Here is a 21,319-nt window from a genome sequence, read left to right as displayed (position 1 = left end):
TTAACGATGTCAGTGCTCTCTAGACACTGAAGCTCGGTTAGCACAAGGGCTGCTTTTCCTTCATTTGAAAATATTCTAGCATGCGATCTGACAGTGACTGCTATTTTTACTTCTCTACTTTCTAAGCAAGAGGAACTGGAGCTGAGCATTATTGTTTTACTATGTTCTGGAAAGTCAATAATCAGGATAGTGTTCACTTCTTTAACTTTCAGTAAAAATTACAGTAGAAATGAAACTTTCCCCCTTTGGTCCACAAAGCTCTTTCTCCCCCTCCTCCTTCTCCTCTTTCCTCAGTTCTCATTCTTGTCCTTCTGGGCCTTCTTATTTCTCTTCCTGTCTTTCTGCCCCCACCCCCTTCTATCTTATCAGTCTCTCTTCCCTTCCCTGTTCCCTCTCCCTCCTCTCTCCCACCTCTTCCTTCTGGTTCCCCTGCTCCGCTGGAGGGTTCTCAGCAGTGACAACTGTTCGCAGCTGCCCCCACACGAGGATGCTCTTGCCCAGGGGCTGCCCCTGCACACTGCCAGCATAGGCCTGCCCCTCCGTCTTCTTTTCTCTGATGTTCACATCAGATGCTGTGGAGAGGCCAGAGCTGACCTATCCTTTGGGCTTCTTCTTTTCCAACTGTGCCAGCCAGGGCAAAGACTCCTGCAGATACCTCTCCACCCCAAGTTCCCAGATTATGCGTGCCCTATGCCTGCTTCTGGCAAAGATGGAGCCAAGTGAAACAGAATGAAATTCTAAGAGAAAAACTGGATGGCCAGGGACATGGAAAGGGCATAGATGAAGAGGTCCATAATGCTGAAGGTACAAGGTGAGAGAATCACTTCCCTGGGTCATGGGTAGCTCTTTTGGCAAGGGGAGAAAATGTCTGGTGAGAGGAGTAAAGGACCTAGAATTCCTCTCCTGAAGAAACATGCTTGTGGGAATGTATCGTGTCTTAGTTCCTGAATATGTCCTTCTCCCTGCAAAACTTTTCAGAAAGTCTATATGGGGTTTCTGATGTCCTCATGATGAGAAGAGCCACATGCTTTTAATATTAATTTACTCTCTTGATATAACATGTATTCAATAAAAATGCATGGACTTCTACATATATTTACTCCCATGTACCGATCATTCAAATAAATACCCAAAGCATTCCCAGCACCCAGACGTTTCCCCCATCTCTCTGTCCAGCCAATATACCATTTGAAGGCAGGTGCTCTTCTGTCTCCTGCCATCACTGATGTGTTTTTGCTCAATAGCAAACTTTTTGAATTAAAAAAAAAAAAACCAAAACCTACCAATAGCTCCCTACTCTTAAGTTCTGCTTTATTTTTTTAACATAGATTTTCCTATTTTGTCTTAAATTTGAAGAACTACCCAAAAAAGCAACTAAAAGAAAAACCCTAGACCTTCGCTGTGCATATATTTCTTTTATAATTAGGACAAACTTAACTAAAAAAGTAAGAGACCTTAAGAAATGGATTTGATTGGTAATGAACGGATAATCCGGCTGACGTCACTGTTTGACAGTCTAATGTTCATGAGACAATTACCAACTGCAACAGCTAATTGTCTTGGCTAAACGGTCATGGGGTTATTGCGGTTTATTAGTAAGCAGCTGCCACGCTGGTCCCCAGAGGCGGCTGCATTTCAGAACTGGACGAGGTGATGCTGTATCTTTCTTTCTCATATCTCTAGGGTTTTGTGAGGCTTAATTAGTTAATGTTCATAGTGTGTGCTGAGATCCTTAAATGTGAGGTGCTATCCCAGGGAAAAGTCAAGGCACTGGTATTATATAACACACAACTGAAAACATGACTGAGGCTGCAAATTTAATTGTTATTTTATTCCTTACACCACCTATATAGATGAGAAGTTACGAACCAGTTGGGGGTAGAGGCACCATTTGCTAGGACTTTCCCTGTTTTTGAGATTGCTTACATGGCATGGGTTTACTATGATGCTAATAATGCTAGAGATTCGGTACCTCCCCCACCCCCCAGTACAGGCTCCTCCCAAGACACAGCATCTATGATTGCATTCGTAATTTTGCATTTGTTTGTTTGTTTGTTTGTTTTTTTGACAGAAAACAACACAAATTTATTATCTTGCAGTCCTGGAGGTCAAAAGTCTGGAAATTTTCCATTTGTTTTCTTAAAGAGGGCTCTCAGATTGTATCTACTCCAGGCCCCACAAGACCTGGGTCTGCCCTGCTCTATCTGATTGCAGCAATACACAGGAAAAGCTAACGAATACATTTTGATGGTTTTAGGAATAAATAATAGTAAACAATCTGGTGGGGTTTAACATTTATTTTCAATATAGGTCAAAACTCCCAACAAGATTTCTTTTTGTGAAATGAAATAAATTGATTCTAAAAGCATAAATATGGAGGAATGGTTTTTAAGACATTTTAAGAAATAGTCAATAACAGAATTTTAAGAAATAAGAACAAAGAGTGGACCAAATTTCCTAATGAATATTAAGACATAAAGCCATAGTTACTAGAACCGGGGATTATTCAAATAATAAAACAGAACGGAATCCAGAAAAAAGCCAGACAATTATAAAATTATTGATACATGTTAAAGGTGGCATTTCACATTGGGGAAAAAAAATAAACCATACAAATAAAAAAATAGTGCTGGCTCACCATATGGGATAAAATTAATTTGGGCCCCTGTTTCATATAATACACAAAAACCGCTTGCAAATACGTTAACAGCCTAAAGGTTTTTTTTTTTTTTTAACGTTGAAATTATAGGATACTACCTCTATGATCTTGAGGGTGAAGAAATTTTTCCTTAAAAATTCATCTGAAAAAGGGCAGAAGTCATAAAGGCAAAATATTTTTATTTATTTACTTGTGTGTGTGCCAGACGTTTTTTAAAGTTTTTATTTTAAATCCAATTAGTTAACAAACCTATTCAACCACATCAAAACCTAAAAAGTCTGTCAAAAGTGCCCTAAAAAGAAATTTTTAAAAAATCAGATACATGGAGAAAATATTGGCAACACAGAAAATAGACTAACAATCTAATTACAGAAAGGAGAAATAACCCATTAGGCAAAGGCAATGAATATCCAGGAAATGCAAATGACCAATAAACATACAAAAGTGCTCGTCCTCAATAATACTCGAGAAATAAAATTAAAACGGTATCTCCTTTCATACCTATCATACTGGCAGAAGCTTAAAATGCTGACACTGAGTATGAGAGAGCTGGGAAAAGGTCTGGAGGAAGATCACTGGTTTGTCCAGAACCATGGTGACATGTGAGTATTTCCAAGCCCAGCAAGAACAACTCCAGGAACAGAGCCTGGGGAAACCTTGCAAGGGGTCCAAGGAGACATGCACTGGGATGTTTACTGCAGCAGTTTTTACAATAAGAAAATAACAGAAAGAACATTCATGTCCATCTAAGGACAAGTGTGACACATTCCACATGGTGGAATACTGCCCAGAAGGTAAAAGGAGTGTCCTAGATCTCAGCGTGCCAACATTACTAAATCTCAAAGAGTTAAGAAGTAAATTTCAAAACATCACATATTCCCAAAGACACCATTATATTAACAACAACAACAACAAAAACCACTACCACAAAATGGTAGCGTTTTTTCTATGAATACATGGACTTCACATAAAAGTATAAACAATTGGTCTGGGTAGACACATACTAAAGTTATTACAATGGCTATTTCTGGGGAGAAGAGGTTAGACATGGTTCAATGGGAACTCAACTCTAACGACCTTATTTTAATTTTTTTTAATTTTTTAAAGATTTTATTTATTTGACACAGAGAGATCACAAGTAGACGGAGAGGCAGGCAGAGAGAGAGAGAGAGAGGGAAGCAGGCTCCCTGCTGAGCAGAGAGCCCGACGCGGGACTCGATCCCAGGACCCTGAGATCATGACCTGAGCTGAAGGCAGCGGCTTAACCCACTGAGCCACCCAGGCGCCCCCTTATTTTAATTTTTTAAAGGAGGACAGTTTCATGTGTTACTAATGCAATCAAGATTTTTAAAATGTCCAATTATAAAAGTGAAAATGTCTATCTCCAAAATACTACAAAATAGCCATTCTTGTATATTACTAGCATATCATGGATGATTTCTAAAAGCCTGCCGAATGAATTTAAGTCATGCAATTTTAAGAAGGGGAAAGACTAGAGGTTCAAGTTAAATCATTCATTCAACTAAACTTCAATGGAGAACAATGAGCAGCAAGCACTCTGAGATACTCAAAAGTAAATAATGAATAAGATGTAGCCCCTCTTATTCTACGCTCACAAGTGATCAGAGTACACACACACACACACATCCCTATCTCACAGTGTGAAAGGTGCTAAAGCAGACATATGAACAAAGCACAGTGAGTGCTCGTTTATTCATTCATTCATTTAAAAATTTATATTTCACACCTACCATCTGTTAGACATTAACATTCTAGGGATTTCAGCAATGAATAAGATGATCTTGCACTACAAAAGCAAGTGAGTAAATGAACAAGAAAATACTAAGTTATGATAGATGGCATATAGAAAATATCCCAGGATCTAGGGCACCCGTGTGGTTCAGTGGGTTAAGCCTCTGCCTTCAGCTCAGGTCATTATCTCCAGGTCCTGGGATTGAGCCTTGCATCAGGCTCCCTGCTCGGTGGGGAGCCTGCTTCCCCCTCTCTCTCTCTGCCTGCCTCTCTGCCTACTTGTGATCTCTGTCAAATAAATAAATAAAAATCTAAAAAAAAAAAAAAAAAGAAAAGAAAAGAAAAGAAAGTATCCCAGGATCTGCTTTAGATTGAGTGGTTGAATTCTTTCCAAACATTTAGTTTGAGACCTGAAGGCTAAGAAGTAGCCTTGAGACAATAAAAGAGAATGGAAATAATGAGCAGACAACTCTTACTAGGAGTTCTGCTGAAGAGTGAAGACATCCTTATTTCTTGGTATGTTTTCCTTCCTTGGTTTTTCTCTGGACCTGTGGTCTTTGCAATTGTGTTACTTTGCTGGGGCTGCTGTCACAAATTACCACTCACTTGGTGGCTTAATGATAGAAGTGTATTCTCTCATGGTTCAGGAAGCCAGAGTCCAAAATCAGTAACCCTGAGCAGAAATCAAGGTGTTGGCAGGGACACACTACTTCCAGAAGCTCTAGGAAAGAGGCTGTTTCTCTCTCTTCCAGCTTATGGTAACTGCCAGCAGTCCTTGCCAGATGGCCATCACTCCAACCTCTTAGTGGTTACAGCCTCCTCCCGTCTGCATTACCTTCCTCTGTCTCTCTCTCATAAGGACACTTTTGATGGCATGTAGGGTCCCTTTGATAACCCAGGATAATCTCATCTAGAGATCCTTTATCATACCCACAAATACCCTTTTTCCAGAACTAAGGTAATATTTATAGGTTCCAGGGATTAGAATGTGGACCTCTTTTGAGAGGTAATGTTTCAGTCTACCTCAAAAGGCACCTGTCCCTGAAGGAGTGCTGTGTATCCATTCAAATGCTTATTAGGAAGATAAAACTCAACTCATCCAAATACACAGCATCTCCCCATATAATTCATTCACTCTTATTTTTCCCACTTTGCAAAATGGTTCTACTATCCCCCTCATTTTTGCAGTCATCCTTGATTTTTCCCTTTTCCATAAACCTCCTTTTCTCTATATGCAGTAAAACACAAAATTCCATTAATTCTCCAAAATATCTCTCAGATTCCTCCATAATCTCTTTTTTTGATTCAGTCCCTCCTCACCTCTTTCCTGGACACTGTAGTGGCCATTGGAAAGTCTTCCTGTGAACTAGAAGTTGATCATGCCTCCCTTTCTAATTAAAGATTCCCAATAGAACACCATCCATTATGTTGTGAATAGATTAATCTAAACTATTTTGCAAGGCATGAAATCTTGATTATATCACCCCAATCTCCTGTCCTGCTTCATCTCTTGTCAATCCCTCACTTCATGCTCTAGCAACCCTGAAGTTGTACTTTCCTTTAATAAGCGATGGTTTCTAAAACCTCCTTATTTTGCACATTTTGTTCCCTCTGTTAGGAAAATCTTTCTGCTTATTCACCTAGAAAGACCCAATTTGTTTTTGAAGTTTTGACTCAAAAGCTTTTTTTCCTGTGAATTCTAAGCTGATGCTCTCAAGATGACTTATGTATAATTCTGCTGTGGTCCCACCACAATTTTCTAGCCTTCAAAACACTTCTCTTATTGTAAATTAATTTGTCTTGCTTATTTATACTGCCATTTCGCAGTACTAGACTCACCAGTACTAGACTAGACTCCTAAAATCTGGTATATGGGAAGTATTCAGTATTTACTGAATGGCGGAATGAACAGCAAAAGGCTGATGATAAAGTTCACAATGATACAAAGGAAAACACTAGGCAGGCTGCATGAAAGGAGGATAAAGGGCTTTTTTCTTGTTTTTCAAGGAAACTCCTCCCCACTGGATTGCAGTGCAGACTCCAAGCTATACAGTATGATCAACTTGAGCTTCGTGCCCTGGTAATTCCCATATCACTGTTTTGAGAGGAGACTATAGGTTTTAGCCTTCTCCAGGCTAAATTGGAGTTTGTGTCTCCAATTAGACAGGAGAAAGGCCATGATAAAAATCATCAGCATTATCCCTTTTTTTGTGTGAACAAGAGTTGAACTGATGATGCTGATTTTTCATGCTCCCTGGATGTAGGCCCTTTGCTATGTAGTATCCTATCTTTCTGATTCTGGGCTCAGCCATGTGACCTCCTTTAGATAAACAACATATGTTAGTTCAAAGCCTAGACCTCAAGAGGCCATGTGTGTTTCTATTTGGTCTCCTGCACCTTTGTGGTCACCATAAGAACGTGCCTAATCTAGCCTACTAAAAGGATGAGAGGCACATGGAGCAGAGTCAGGGCTAGGCTAAATCAGCCAAAAGGCAACCGACCCCAAGACATGTGAGAAGACCCAGCTAAGATCAGGAGAGCTGCCTAACTGAACCCAGCTTTATCAGCAAAACATGCTTATTGTGGCAGGCCACTGTGGTTTTGTGGCTGTTTGCTGGTAGCACTATTGTGGTAATGGATTACTGATGTAATCACAAAAGATAACAGAGAAAGTCAACCAAATCCTAAGTCTGGTTCTTTAAAAATACTGATTAAATTGACACTGGTGAGATTAATAAAGGAAAAGACACAAACAAATAATGCCAGTAATGAAACATAAAAACATAGGAGACATCTATAAAGTAAGGTGGTAGATATAAACCCATAAGGACATTAAATATGAATGTTCTAATTAAATATTCTAATTAAAAGACAGCAGTTGTCACTCTGGATTAAAACCAACAATTAAACTCTATGCTGTTTATACACCTAAAATATAAGGAAATAGGAAGAATGAAAATAAAAGAATGGAAAAAGATAAGGTATGCAAATATGAATCAAAGAAAGTAGGTATGGCCATATTAAAATCAGAAAAAGTAGACTTTAAGGCAAAAAAAATCACTAAAGATGAAGAGGATACTTCATAACTGATTTTTTTTAAAGTCCAAAGAAGACATAATGATTTAAAAATTATATGCCTAATAACACAGATTCAAAATATATAATGAAAAATGATAGGCTATGAGTAGAAATCAGTACATCCACAATCAAAGCAGGAGATTTTAACACATTTCTCATTAATTGATCAAATAAGTGATGCCATCAATAAGGATAAAATATTGGACTTCATTATCACATGTGACTAATTTATGAAAAACCCTGCACCTAAGAACTGTAGGATATATACTCTTTTCATGGACTCAAGGAATGTTTTCAAAACTTGACCATATGTTCGACAAAGTTTAAAGGATTAAAATCACACAGGTTAGGTTCTCTAACTTCAATGCAATTAAGCTAACATGCAGTAATAAAAAGATAACTGGAACATCTCAAATAGATAAAGAAAAGGTGCCACACACACACACACACACACACACACACACACACACCGAAATATTATTCAACCTTGAAAAAGAAGGAAATCTTGTAATATGTAACAATATGGATAAACCTAGAACACATTTTCCTAAATGAAATAAGGCAGTCACTCAAGGACAAATACTATGTGACTGTACTTATAGGAGGTATCTACAATAGTCACTCATAGAAGCACAGAGCAGAATGGTGGTAGCTCAGAGCTGGGAGAAGGGGATCATGGGGAGCTGCTATCCAACAGGTATAAAGTTTCAGTTCTACAAAATGAATACGTGTTAGACATCTGCTGAACAATACCGTGCCTGTAGTTAACAAAACTGTACAGTATACTTAAAAAACTTAAGAAGGCAGTTCTCATGTTAAGTGTTCTTACCACAATAAAATTAAATAGAAAGATAAAAGATATCCCCACATGCTTGAGAATAAATAATTCTCTTAAACAAATTGGCCAGAGAGTAAAATAAAGTGAAATTTCAAAAATATTGATAATGAATACAGTACATAACTTGTGAGCTGCAGCTAAATCCAAGCAGAGAAGAATGTTTATAATTTATACACTCACATAAGAAAAGAAAAGAAAAAAAGAAAAGAAAAAAACCCCTGAAACTCAATGAGTTAAGGCTCCATCTTAAGAGAGAGGAAAAGAAACATCAAAATAAGACCAAAAATAAAAAGGAAGAAACGAAGAAAAGAGCAGAAATAAAATAAGTAACAAACACAAAATAGGGAGGACCAAACAAGCTAATAATTTGTTCTTTGGATAGACTAATAAAATTGACAAACCACTAGCAAGACTGTTTTAGACAGGAGAACACATAATCAAGGTCAGAAATTTTGAAAAAGGCAGTGTCACTACAGAGCTTATGAATAGTAAAAGTGTAATAGGAAAAAAAAATGAAGAATGGCTTCAGTGTTATCCTACTGTATTTGAAAATGTAAAAGAAATGTACAAGTTCTGATAAAAAAAATTACAAACTACCAAACAGACAAAGAAGTTCTACAACAATTCAAAAAATTGAAACTGCAATAAAAAAAAACCTTCCCCCCAAAAGCCCACCAGGTTTAGACAGCTTCCCTGGCAAATCCTATAAAACATTTAAAGAATAAATACCTCTAGCTTGCATAAACTTCCAAAAATAGAAGAAGGAAGAATACTCCTCAAATTGTTTTATGAGGTCAAAAGAGTCTCATTTTCAAAGTCTGGCAAGGACATCTCATGAACTGAAAGTTACAGACCACTCTCGCTCATGAAACATAGCTGCAAAAATCCTCAATAAAACATTAGCAAAGAATCCAGCACTTCGTAAAAAGAATAAGAAGTCTATTACTAACAAAATAGTTAACATAAAAAATTAATCAATGTAATTTACCCCATTAACCAGAATGAAGAATCATATGATCAACTCAGCAAATATAGAAAAAAAGTATTTTATAGAATTCAGTTCAATTAAAAAAACAACAGCAACCATTCTTGATAAATTTCTTAGCAAACCATAAATACAGAAACTTTCTTAATCTGATAATGAGTATTCACAAAGCCATCCTTAATGGTAATGTATTCAGAGCTTTCCATTTCATATCAAGAACAACAAAAGGATGCCTGCTAACACCATTTCTATTCAAGGTATTAATCAGTGCCTGAAAAAGAAATAAAAAGAATAAGGATTGGAAAATAAGAACTAAAAACTTAAATTATACAAAAAGAAAAATCCAAAAGAATCTGCAGATAAATTCACAGAATTAATAAATCAGTGTAGAAAGATTGTTGGATATAAAGTCAATATCCAAAACAAACTGCATTTCTATGTAGTAGCAATGAACAATTTGAAAACAAAAAATTTAAAGATAAAATTTCCAAAAGTGTGAAAATATTAAATACCTAGGAATGAATCTAACAACAGATGTGAAAAGCATATGTTGCAGAAAGTATAAAACCTTGTGAAAAGAGGATAGAAATAAATTGAGGAATATACTATGTTCATAGATTAGTTATCTTACTACATTGTAAAGATGTCAAATTCCCCCCACACACACACCAATCTATAGATTTAAAGCAATCTCATTCAAGATCTCAAATTATTATTTTGGGGGTGCCTGGGTGGCTCAATCAGCTAAGTGTCTCCTTAGGCTCAGGTCATGATCCCAGGGTCCTGGGATGGAGCCCTATATCACATTAGGCTCCCTGCTCCGTGAGGAGCATGCTTCCCCCTCTCCCTCTGCCTCTGCCTGCCACTCCCCCTGCTTGTGTTTTTTCTCTCTGTCAAATAAATTGTTTTTAAAAATCTTTAAAATTATTATTCTTGAGCTGACTTGCAAGTTTATGTGAGAAATCAGATAAACTGGGTTTTTAAAAATTTTTTAAAGATTTTATTTTTTTGGATAATCCCTACACCCAACATGGGACTCAAACTCACAACCCCAAGATCAAGAGATTCACCTTCCACAGACTGAGCCAGCCAGGTGCCCCATGGATAAACTGGTTTTAAAATGTCTTAAGGCAAGTTTGTTTGTTTGTTTGTTATAACTATGTTACTTCCTGTAGTTACTTCTGAGTTATTTGTGGTTACTTTGCTTAAATAGGTAATTAAGTATTTTTTAAAGATCTTATTTATTTATTTATTTGAGAGAGAGCAAGAGAGAACACAAACCAGAGGTTGCAGGGAGAGGGAGAAACAGATTTCCCACTGAGGAGGGAGTCTGACTTAGGGCTCACTCCCAGGACTGTGGGATCAGGACTTGAGCACAATGCCGACACTTAACCAACTGACCCAAGGTATCCCAGTAATTCAGTATTTTTTCACAGCAACCTGTGATCCTATAAAATCAGGAGTTCAAACCTCTTAAGATATTTGACAACTTTTGGCATTAAGCCTTCCCAAAATCGGATCCTGAGTAAAATCTTGATCCTTAACTGACTTCCCAGAGGGTTCCTGGAAAATCTCAAGGGACTTGTTCTTTTCCTTGCAAAGTGAGAGATATCAGAAATTAATTAGATACATTGAATAGCATAATAATAAAAAGTGCTGTCAAATAAGAAGAGATGTCTAACTTTCCTTAGGTTATATTTGTGTGGGTAAATGTTATTAGCGTAAATATTTCTGGGATTATATGATGCTCCTAGAAATTTATCAATGTCCTCACTGTCCCTAGTTAGAGGTGACAGTAGTGCCCACTAGGGTGAAGCCTATTTTGGCTACAAGCAGAGTCAAGAACAATTTCCCTGCAATGGACCACACAGCAACCAGTATTGGAGGCTAGACACAGATGCTTCACACAGGGACTGACTCACTGGGACACCGAGATCATTACCTACCCCAGGAGACATCTGCGGCAGCAGCAAGTGCCTGTGCTGGGATGCTGGGCTGAGATTCCATGAGAGGGCTAAAATAGCATCAGCAAAAGCTGCTAATTCCAAATGTGAATTAGGGCAGAATCAATATAGAGATCAGGAATGGCGAAATTATTATAGGTCTCTGTACCAGCTAGAAAAAGCTAAAACAATTTTAATTCTTCACCTACAAGAGCCACTTCAATCAATTGATCAAAGCGACCACACACCATTAGTAATGGGACAGACCAAAAGTCTGTAATACCAGTGAGAACCCAGTCGCTTCTGTGATAGTCTTCCCAGGTGTGCACAACTTGAATCTCATCGGGATTCAGCACAACTTGAATCTCATCGGGACAGCAGACACACACAGATTCAAGTACAATCTACAGAAGCAGGGGCCTATTCATCTTCAAAAGTATTTAGGGCATCATATTAGAGGTAATTCAGAGGAACAGTTCCAAAATGAAAGATAACAGAGCAACTCAGTGTAGTTTGTCATTCTGGACTGGATCTTTCTGCCAAGAAGGATGACGTTACTGGGACAAATGCGGGAATTTGAGTAAGGTTTGTGGACTGTGGATTAGTTGGGAGTAACATGTTCAAGTTAATTCTTTGATCTTGATGGATGTTTGGGGCTATAAAGGAGACTGTCCCTCTGTAGGAAACACACACTGAAGTATTCACAAATGACTAAGCAGGATGTCAGCATCTTATTTTCAGATGGTTTAGAAGGAAAAAAGTAGGGGCAACTTTTATGTAAATTTAAGATTGTTTTCACATTTTAAAAAATGGAGGAAATAAAAGCATTGCCCTTGACTTAATTTCTGTGACTCAGTTAATTTTGTCATTTTAATTCCTTCTCTCCCAGGGCTCTTCATAGCATGTGTTTCTTAGGCGGTTTAATTCAGATTTCAATTCATTTTGCATTGATTTTTTTTCACATGAGATTATATCATTTCCCTTCACTCTTTGTAACCTTTTAAAAGGCTGCTGTACAGCCTTCCTGTGGCTACCCACAAGTTTAGCCATCCCTCTCCTGTGGGAGATTTGGGGTTCTACAAACTTATTTGCTTATTTATTTGGATATTTGTTTATCCATTTTTAGTATTCTGATTAAGCTTAGTAAATAGTCCTGAATGTGTATCTCTTTACAGACTGAGGATTCTTTCCTCAGACTTGCTACAGCTGAAATCAAAGAACAGAAACCATTTCTTTCTTTTTTTTTTTTAAAGATTTTATTTATTTATTTGACAGAGAGAGAGAGAGAGAGATCACAAGTAGGCAGAGAGGCAGGCAGAGAGAGAGAAGGAAGCAGGCTCCTCACTGAGCAGAGAGCCTGATGTGGGACTCGATCCCAGAACCCTGAGATCATGACCTGAGCCGAAGGCAGAGGCTTAACCCACTGAGCCACCCAGGTGCCCCCAGAAACCATTTCTACCCTGTATTCCAGAGTATTCTATCAGCCAAGCTTTCTATCTGTCAGAAATCTGAAGTGCTAGATGACAAGCTCCTTGCCCCGGAGGAAGTATCTTAATTATAATACATACTTATAACTTAGCATGCAAAAAAGGGGGAGAAAAAGATCTCTGGTTTTTATGTGCATTTCAGTTTTAGGAAAGCTGAATATTTTCTCACACCTATGATAAATTTTTTTTTCATAGTTTGCTTTGTGATTTGTTTATGTTTCTCTTTTCTCTAAACTATTTCAAGATTGAAATCAAAAGTCTTTTTCCACATGGAGTTAGACATATATAAATAGAAACTGAAAACCAAGTAAATATATGTTATTTATAACTTAATAATTATATTAATTATATATAATATAGAATATTTGTGTATGTGTATATATATATATATATATACACATACACACATATACATTTACACTCATGCCTGGGGTGCCCCATCAGCAAACTGAAACTTATATAATCTTCTTGTCCCTAAAGTGTTCCACTTGACCAAAAAGGAAGTATATCCAGTAAGTCAATCCCCAAAAGCCAAACCAACTCTAGGTTTTCTTACCCCAAACAAGGCTGTATGGTCCATCCCAGCCCATCAGATATATTTTGTTTTCCTTTTTCCTTGTTCTTTATTCTTTATTCTATAAAAGCTACTGCCCCATTTTATAGTTCTCCAAAAGAATATGATCCACTTCATGAAGTGTTAAATAAACTTTTATTTAATAATTTTAATAGTATGCATGTGTACATATATATGTCTGGCAAACATACATATGTATACATGTGTGTGTATATATATATGTCTGCAATGTGGGAAACAAAAGCAGAAGAAAAAATTATGAAATTTCTTTACTACTTAGAGCCCACTGACAAGTCCTTTAAACAGGCAGAGGGACATTCCTCCAGCGACTCAATTGCCTCGGTGTTAATGCTTTGGTAAGGGCAAAGGCAATCTTAGCCTGAGCCCCTCTTCCCCTAGGATCCTGTAAGTCTACTTTAGCATATAAAAGTTCCTTTAGGAATTTCGTTTATCTCTAAGCCCCCCACAAGATACATGTTGGCAATCATCCCCCAAGCATACGGCCCACCGATAAACATCTCATGATTAAGGTCTTAATGATTAAGGTCTCATGATCAAGGTTTTATTAGACAGTAATAAATGACCTTTTCCCAACAATAGCTAACTCCCCTCAAGGTCCTAAGACCTTGTTTTCCAAAATTCCTCAGGGCCTTTCACTATCCCTAAACCCCCTCCCAACTTGTAGGTATATAACCACCACCCCTCATGACCCCACTGCAGCTCTTTCTACCCACAGGTCCTGTCCTCGTGCTTTAATTAAATTACCTTTTTGCATCAAAGACGTCTCAAGAATTCTTTCTTGGCCGTAGGCTTCAAACATCACATGTAAGGTCTTTAGGTCTTTCCTACATCACATGTACATACACACTGGAGAAAACACACACACACACACACACACACACACACACACACACATAACTTATTCTAATAATTTTTAAATCTTCTTATATGAAGTGATGCTTTCTTAGAAAAATCTAATCTCCTAAAGCTGATTCAAAAATAAGTAAATAGAAAATCTGAATATATTCATAACTTGGAGGTGGGAAGGGAACGTTGTCAAAAACAAACCTGAAGTCAGAGCCAGCTTCCAAGGCAACTGTCCCAGGTCTTCCACTGAGCTAGTTATGCTTGAAGACTGAAAATACCAAAAGCCAGAGCACTATGCAGTGGAGAAAGGTTTGCAACCCAGTAGCAAAATAACTGGCTTCATGTTGGGCTTAGAATTAGTATATTTTCCTTTGTTGTCATCTGCAAAGACTGTGATTTTTAGTAATTGCTTCCTTAGCTGCTTTGCTTAGATTAAATTTGGTCCATGATACTTTAAGAGTTGTCAAAAACCCTGTGTAAACAGACACAGAGCTCACACTGACCCCGGTGCAAATGGGTGCAGCCCACCGGCAGCCGATTTAATCAAGGGGGAATTCAGAGTATTCACCACAAGCAATTGATTTTCAAGAGAAAAGTCAGCAGGATCAAACAGCCTGTTGGGATGAAAATACCCCTGAATCACCCCTATCACCGTGTTTTCTAGCAACTAACTCCTGACTCCATATAGAGTAATAGCCAAATTACTATAATTATCCTGCAACACAAGTGGCATATCAACATTATTTTAAACGTGGATTTTTTGCATAATCTTTCATTATTATCATTCATCCTCCCATTTGGAAATGGCAAACAACAACAAACTGTGATCTACCCCCCAAAGAAGAAAGGTCACCAAAGAGAACAAATGAAAGGGCTATTTACATGTGAATATACTAAGAGAGATGTGTTTTACAGGCAAATACACTCTCGAAATTCATTAAATGCCTTCTCCCCTGCATCATAAATATGGGCAAAACAGACATCACCTACTGAGAAAATAATCCCAGCACATAATGATCATAACGAACATAAATAAAGACACTTTTCTTTCAAAGACCTCGGGGCCCTATATAAAAATGTGTTTGTATTTCTACCATGGTGAAATGAATGGTAGCAAGCACACCAGTCATAACACAAGTCCTTCCTAGTGTTGAACAGTAGAATATGAATATGGTCCCCAGTCACCTTGCTCTCTGCAAAATAACATTCTTACCTGGGTGCCATCATTTGTTGCTGCTGTTTTTAAAAGCATTCGAAAGGACGCAGAAATCAGTACTTGAATTAAGATGGAAAAATCAGCAAGAGATTTTGTTTAATACAGCTGATCCTTGAACAGGGGTGTGAACTGTGCGGGTCCAGGTACACACGGATTTTTAAAATATGTATATAAATATGGTACAGTGCTGTAAATGCATTTTCTCTTCCTTACAATTTTAATAATACTTTCTTTTCTCTAGCTTACTTCACTGTACGAATATAGTAGATAATATATACAACATACAAAATATGTATTAATTGACTATTTATATGTTATCTGGAAGACTTCTGGTCAATAGTAGTCTATTAGGAGCTAAGTTTCTGGAGAGTCAAAAGTTTTCCCAGGGGTTGGGGGATTGGGGTGGGGAGAGGGCACACAGAGACCCTAACCACCATGTTGTTGAAGGATCAACTGATACTAAAAGGCTCACCAAGACTTTTGAGGCAGTGTCCCTGACGACAAAACTGGGTTTCAAGTCTCATCATCTTCCTGGTAGGTTACCAGTCCAAAGGCTCCACCTTAAAAACCCCTGTAAGAGTTCATGCTGTCAACCCTGGAGATAATCACACAAGCTGGGCATAGGTCTGGTATTATATAATTGTTTTATCAACAATTTCTAGCAAAGCATCAGAACTCACACGGTTAATTCTAGAAAAGCAAAGTTGGCAAGAGTGGCTAAAGCTTTGAAAGAATACAATTTTGTTACCTTCATAAACCAAAAACAAATTTAGTGGCTACAAAAAGATAACATTCAGATTGTGATAAATATGAGTTGGTGTCTCAGGCTTTGTATGAGCATCACGTAGAGCGGACTTTCTTGCCACTATCTGCATAACTACCATGACCTTGTAGTCTTGTCCACAGGGCTCCAGGATATGGTTAACACACGACCCTAAGTGTTATGGCTGAATCATGTCCCCACAAAATTCATGTATTGAAGTTCTCACCCCCAGCACCTCAAAAAGTGACTATATTTGGAGATAGTATCTTTTCAAGATTTTATTTATTTATTTGACAAACAGAGATCACAAGTAGGCAGAGAGGCAGGCAGAGAGAGAGGGGGAAGCAGGCTTCCCACTGAGCAGAGAGCCCAATGTGAGGCTCGATCCCAGGACCCTGAGATCATGACCTGTGCAGAAGGCTGAGGCTTAACCCACTGAGCCACCCAGGCACCCCAGGAGATAGTGTCTTTAAAAAGATAATTCAAGTAAAATGAGGTCATATGAGTGGGCCTCCTCCAATATTACTGGAGTCCTTATAAGAAGATTAGGATACAAACAGGGAAAAAGAGAAGACCATGTGAGAGACACGGGGAAAAGACACAGCATCGACAAGCCAAGAGGAGAGGCCTCAGGAGAAACTGATCTTGCCTACACCTTGATCTTGGACTTTAAGCCTCCAGAACTGTGAGAAAATTAATTTCTATTCTTTAAGCTGGTATTTTGTTAGGGCAGCCCCAGCAAATTAAGTGGGTCACTTAATAACTACAGAATGTATTGGGTGTTAAAATAGTGTTCTGAGAGACATGATACAAATATTTTGGCGAAATACTACTATGCTGTAAACACAAGTGTTTCATCCATATTTGGTACCCATGTTAATAAATAAATAAATAAATAAAGTGAAACAGAAGGCAACCCAGGCATATAAAATGGAACCTTAGGAAGAAAAGCTAAAAGGCTTTTTGAGACACAATAAGATTTGATTTAGCTATTGTTTTTTAACTCTGGCACTGCAAACTGGTTTCAGATGTTTCTTCCTCCTACAGAGAGAATTGGAGGTAAAACGGAAGTCCAAAGAAATTTAAATAAGACATAAACATGTCCTGATGAAAAGTAATTTTTTTAAATTTAAATTTAAATTTAATTTAAATTTAATTTTAAAATTTAAAAGGCAACATTGCTATGTTTTATATGGATACATTAAGAAAATCACATTTGAAGGGCCTTTTAAATATACAGTAAGGAACACTTTTTCTGAGTGGTTTGGTTACAAAGAGCTACACTGATTCTTCTTTTGAAAGCCCACAACTCTGTTATATAGAACCAAGTTTCTCCCTGCCAAGGGCACATCAGTACCACAGAGATGCTGCACAGTGGACCCTGCGTACATAATGACATTCACAGATCTGAGCCTGAGACTTCTGCTCCCCAGGTCACACCAGCCGGCATGACAAACAAAAGTTGCTCTTGGCTTTTTTTTTTTTAACCAGTAAATGTGGCAATGCCAATACAGCTACAGAAATGCAGGCTGTGCCCTATTTTGCCTTATGCACTACCAAAAAATTTGCCAGCTCGATTCTGATTCCAAAGTCTTTAGTGTGATGATGCAGCAGATAAAAGACACAGCGTGATTTTCAAACACTGGGCAGGGCCAGCAGTGGGGCCAACTGGAAAAATAATACCGTTTTGAGCCATTTTATTGTTATTGGAAGAAAATGCACATAAACTACCAGGCATATGCAATATCCTAATGTATGTTTACTGAGTTTTCACAGTCTTAGCATCTTAGGGGATCTTAAATATCATTTAGTACAATCTCCCACACAACAAGAAAATCTTTCCTAAGCATCTATGACTCTTTCTTAATGAATTCTTCCAAAATTGGGAGAAACTGCTACTTCTAAACTAGGCTTTTCACTACACACAAAAAAATAAGTAAATAGACTTTTACTAGAGTTTCTTTATATTGGGACAAAATCTGCCACCTCAGACTTTGTTTCTGTTGGTCCCAATTTAGTTCCAAGGTTTAGTAGATAAAAACTAAAGTTTATGAGTGTGTGCAAAAGGTTATATATGCAAAATGAGTGGCTGAAAAATGGAAGTAAAATGCAAATTAAAGGTGCGTGGTTAAACTTTTCAAATCCAATGAAAACTTGTGATATGGCTGAAATAACAAATAGCTAGTAGGCTGATTAGAATGTGGGTAAGTAGCTAAAGAGGGAGGGCCACTGTATTGGCTTAAGAGTGTTGAGCCTTGACATTAATCTGCTCAGAAGGGTGATGTTGCAAGTTTCACAGCTGGTGGGGAAAGTGTAGACCTTGAGCCAAGGATCTGAGAACAAGTGGTTTATTTGGGAGGTGATTCCAGGAAGCATCAGTAGGTGGGTGAGGAAGAGAGAAAGGGGAGAAAAGGCAGCTGGTAAGCAATGTGTCATTACACAGATTACCACTGGAATAGCTGGAACCCAACCCCATAGAGGGAAGAAGGAACTCTGGGAGACAGTACAAAACTAATGTCACAGAATTATCCCACCTAAGAAGTGAGGGAGCTGGGGTATTTATACCTGGACTCCTAACAGGTGTGTAAAAATAAATGTTGTCGCAGCTGATGGGAAAAGATTAGACAGGCAGTGTCTAGTCTTGAGTAGACCTTGAGTCAAGGATTCCAGTACAACCATTTATTTGGGAGTTGATTGAGAAAGAGGCATAGGGGGACAAGGACATAAGTCAGGGAAGCAGAGGCTGGTCATGGAGTGTTAATTTCCTGGCCCTTCCAGCCTTCCTCTTGCATGGGGCAGAGAGGCCTTCCACAGTTCTGGCAAATCCCACAGACACAGAGGTGAAGATTCCAGCACATGGAAGTTGTCCAGAGGGTGTGCATGCACGCGCGCGCGCACACACACGCACACGTACACGTACACAAAAGCTTGAAGGAAATGGGTGGGCCACTGAGAACTCCTTAAAGTGCTAACTCATTACACAACTTATTGACGTGAAGAAAGCTCATCAAGTATCCGATATAAACCACTGGAGTTTACAAAGCCATCCAAGATAAAAAGTCACCTTGCCAAGCAGAGAGGGCTGGGGCTGGGCTCCAGATCTGTCCACCCCTGATGAGCTTGAAAACCTTGCATGAGCTTGGATGGGTATAAAAGAGAAACAATGTCACCTGTCCTAGTCTCCTGTATCAAGTTATGATGACAAAATGAGATAACATATACAACAATCCTTTGAAAGTAGAAAGTGCTAAACAAAATACAAGGTATAAAGCTCAATGATGTATGCTCATTTGAAACAAGAATTTTAGTTCATATTTTAGAGAAATTATATTTTTTTTAACTTGAGACTTTCATCAGAAAAACAATGAACAGTAGATAATAGCACATTTAGAATTTTCTCTGGAGTCTCATTCTTTGTTGTTGTTGAAGGAAGATGGCAGCAAAATGTGTTGATGACTCTTTTCTTAGATATAATAAGCTGTTGATGATTTGTGAATCCATCCCTGAGTTATTTGGAAGCCTATAATAGTGCTCCCTGATGACAATTTCATAAACATCTTGTATCAGTGAACATAAAGCTGGATTTTCAAAAATAAACAAGGCACAGAAGATAACCAGAGCTTTCCTATTTCCTTTACTTCCCATTTTGTCCTAGAAAAGGAATTTTAAGTAAAAATATTAAAGGTGGTAGAGAGAGGTAGGACTTCCTTCAGCTCCCATATCTGGGCTGTAAAGTGTGTGTTTTAAAGTCCAGGGTTCAGCCTCAATTTTGAACTTTGTTTCTCCATTATAGTTTCTAAGATTGGAATTTTCCATTCGTTCTATGTATGGAACATAGTAGTCTCAAGGTCACTCAGAAACACACTGGAAAGAACTTTAACTTTTCAACTTGCTTTTTTATAACCATAGTCACAGGCAGAGATACAAACAAATTTTTTGAGGCCTTACCCTGTGCTTGGCACTGAGCTGAGCACATCACGTAGATTCTAACAGTTAGTCTTCCCAACAACTTTTTGGGTTAGATGCTATTTTCATCTCCATTTTATGCATGAAAAAATTGAGCCATAAAACCTATAGAATGCTGCCTTCAAGAAGAATCTATGCACTCGAAAGTGACAAAGATAACTTATGGTTCAGGATTGTGTCATACTGAAAGGCTCTTTTTTTTTTTTAAGATTTTTTAAAAATTTATTTATTTGTTAGAGAGAGGGAGAGAGAGAGAGCACGAGCACAGGCAGGAAGAGTGGTAGGCAGAGGGAGAAGCAGGCTCCCTGCCGAGCAAGGAGCCCTATGTGGGACTCGATCCCATGACCTGAGCCGAAGGCAGCCGCTTAACCAACTGAGCCACCCAGGCATCCCTGAAAGGTTCTTTAGAACACTCCAGTATCTCTTCACTGAGACTCATGGCAAGCCAGCTTTCACTCTTAAAAAATAATGACTTCAAACCTTTCTTTTAGCAAGACTGTGGTCATCAGTACAGAAAGGAAACACCTCTCCATCTGTGGCTCTGTATGTTCTCTGTAAAAAGTGTGAACATTCAGATGTGTACATCTATGCACGTGGTTTCGCACTGAGGGCATAAGATAAGCCAGATAGACACCTGCCATTGCTTATACTGACAAGTGCTTTGCCAGTGCCTAGTGTGATCCTCTTCCTATTTTTGAACAATCTTGACATCATCCTTCAGACATGAGAAAGCAGAGCAATTCCAAATGCCCTGATTTTAACCTCAGAAAGCTCAAACAGGTGAAAGGCCAATTGCCAACAAGTAACTATCACTAACAATGATGGTCAACATTTAATGAGCACTAAGTCTGCTCAAGACACAGAGTAAAGGGATGCCTGGGTGGCTCAGTTGGTTAAGCGATGCCTTTTGCTCCGGTCATGATCCCATGGTCCTGGGACTGAGCCCTGCATGCATTGGCTCCCTGCTCAGCAGCGAGCCTGCTTCTCCTTCTCCCTCTGCCCTTCCCCCTTGCTCATGCTCTCTCTCTCTCTCAAAATAAAGTCTTTAAAAAAAAAAAAAAGACACAGAGTAAAGCCCTTGACATGAGTAATCTCAGTGAAACTTCACAACTCCCTTATGTGGGAGGTATTATTATTATTCCTATTTTACAAAGAGAGAAACCCAGGTTTAGAGAAGTGAATTAACATATC

The 21,319-nt window shown here is 38.3% G+C and overlaps 1 protein-coding gene across 1 annotated transcript in view; it reads right to left on the bottom strand.

The window, feature by feature from the left end:
• Positions 1-21,319, bottom strand: part of LOC111141643 (cilia and flagella associated protein 61) — a 280,919-nt gene that overhangs the window by 213,616 nt on the left and 45,984 nt on the right. The gene's annotated exons all lie outside the window — the stretch shown is intronic.

The sequence above is a fragment of the Enhydra lutris genome, unplaced genomic scaffold, assembly GCF_002288905.1.
Source record: "Enhydra lutris kenyoni isolate GAN:26980312 unplaced genomic scaffold, ASM228890v2 scaffoldscaffold6, whole genome shotgun sequence".
Lineage (NCBI taxonomy): Eukaryota > Metazoa > Chordata > Mammalia > Carnivora > Mustelidae > Enhydra > Enhydra lutris.
Note: the sequence above shows the minus strand (reverse complement) of the source record. Positions and strands in the feature narration are given on the sequence as shown.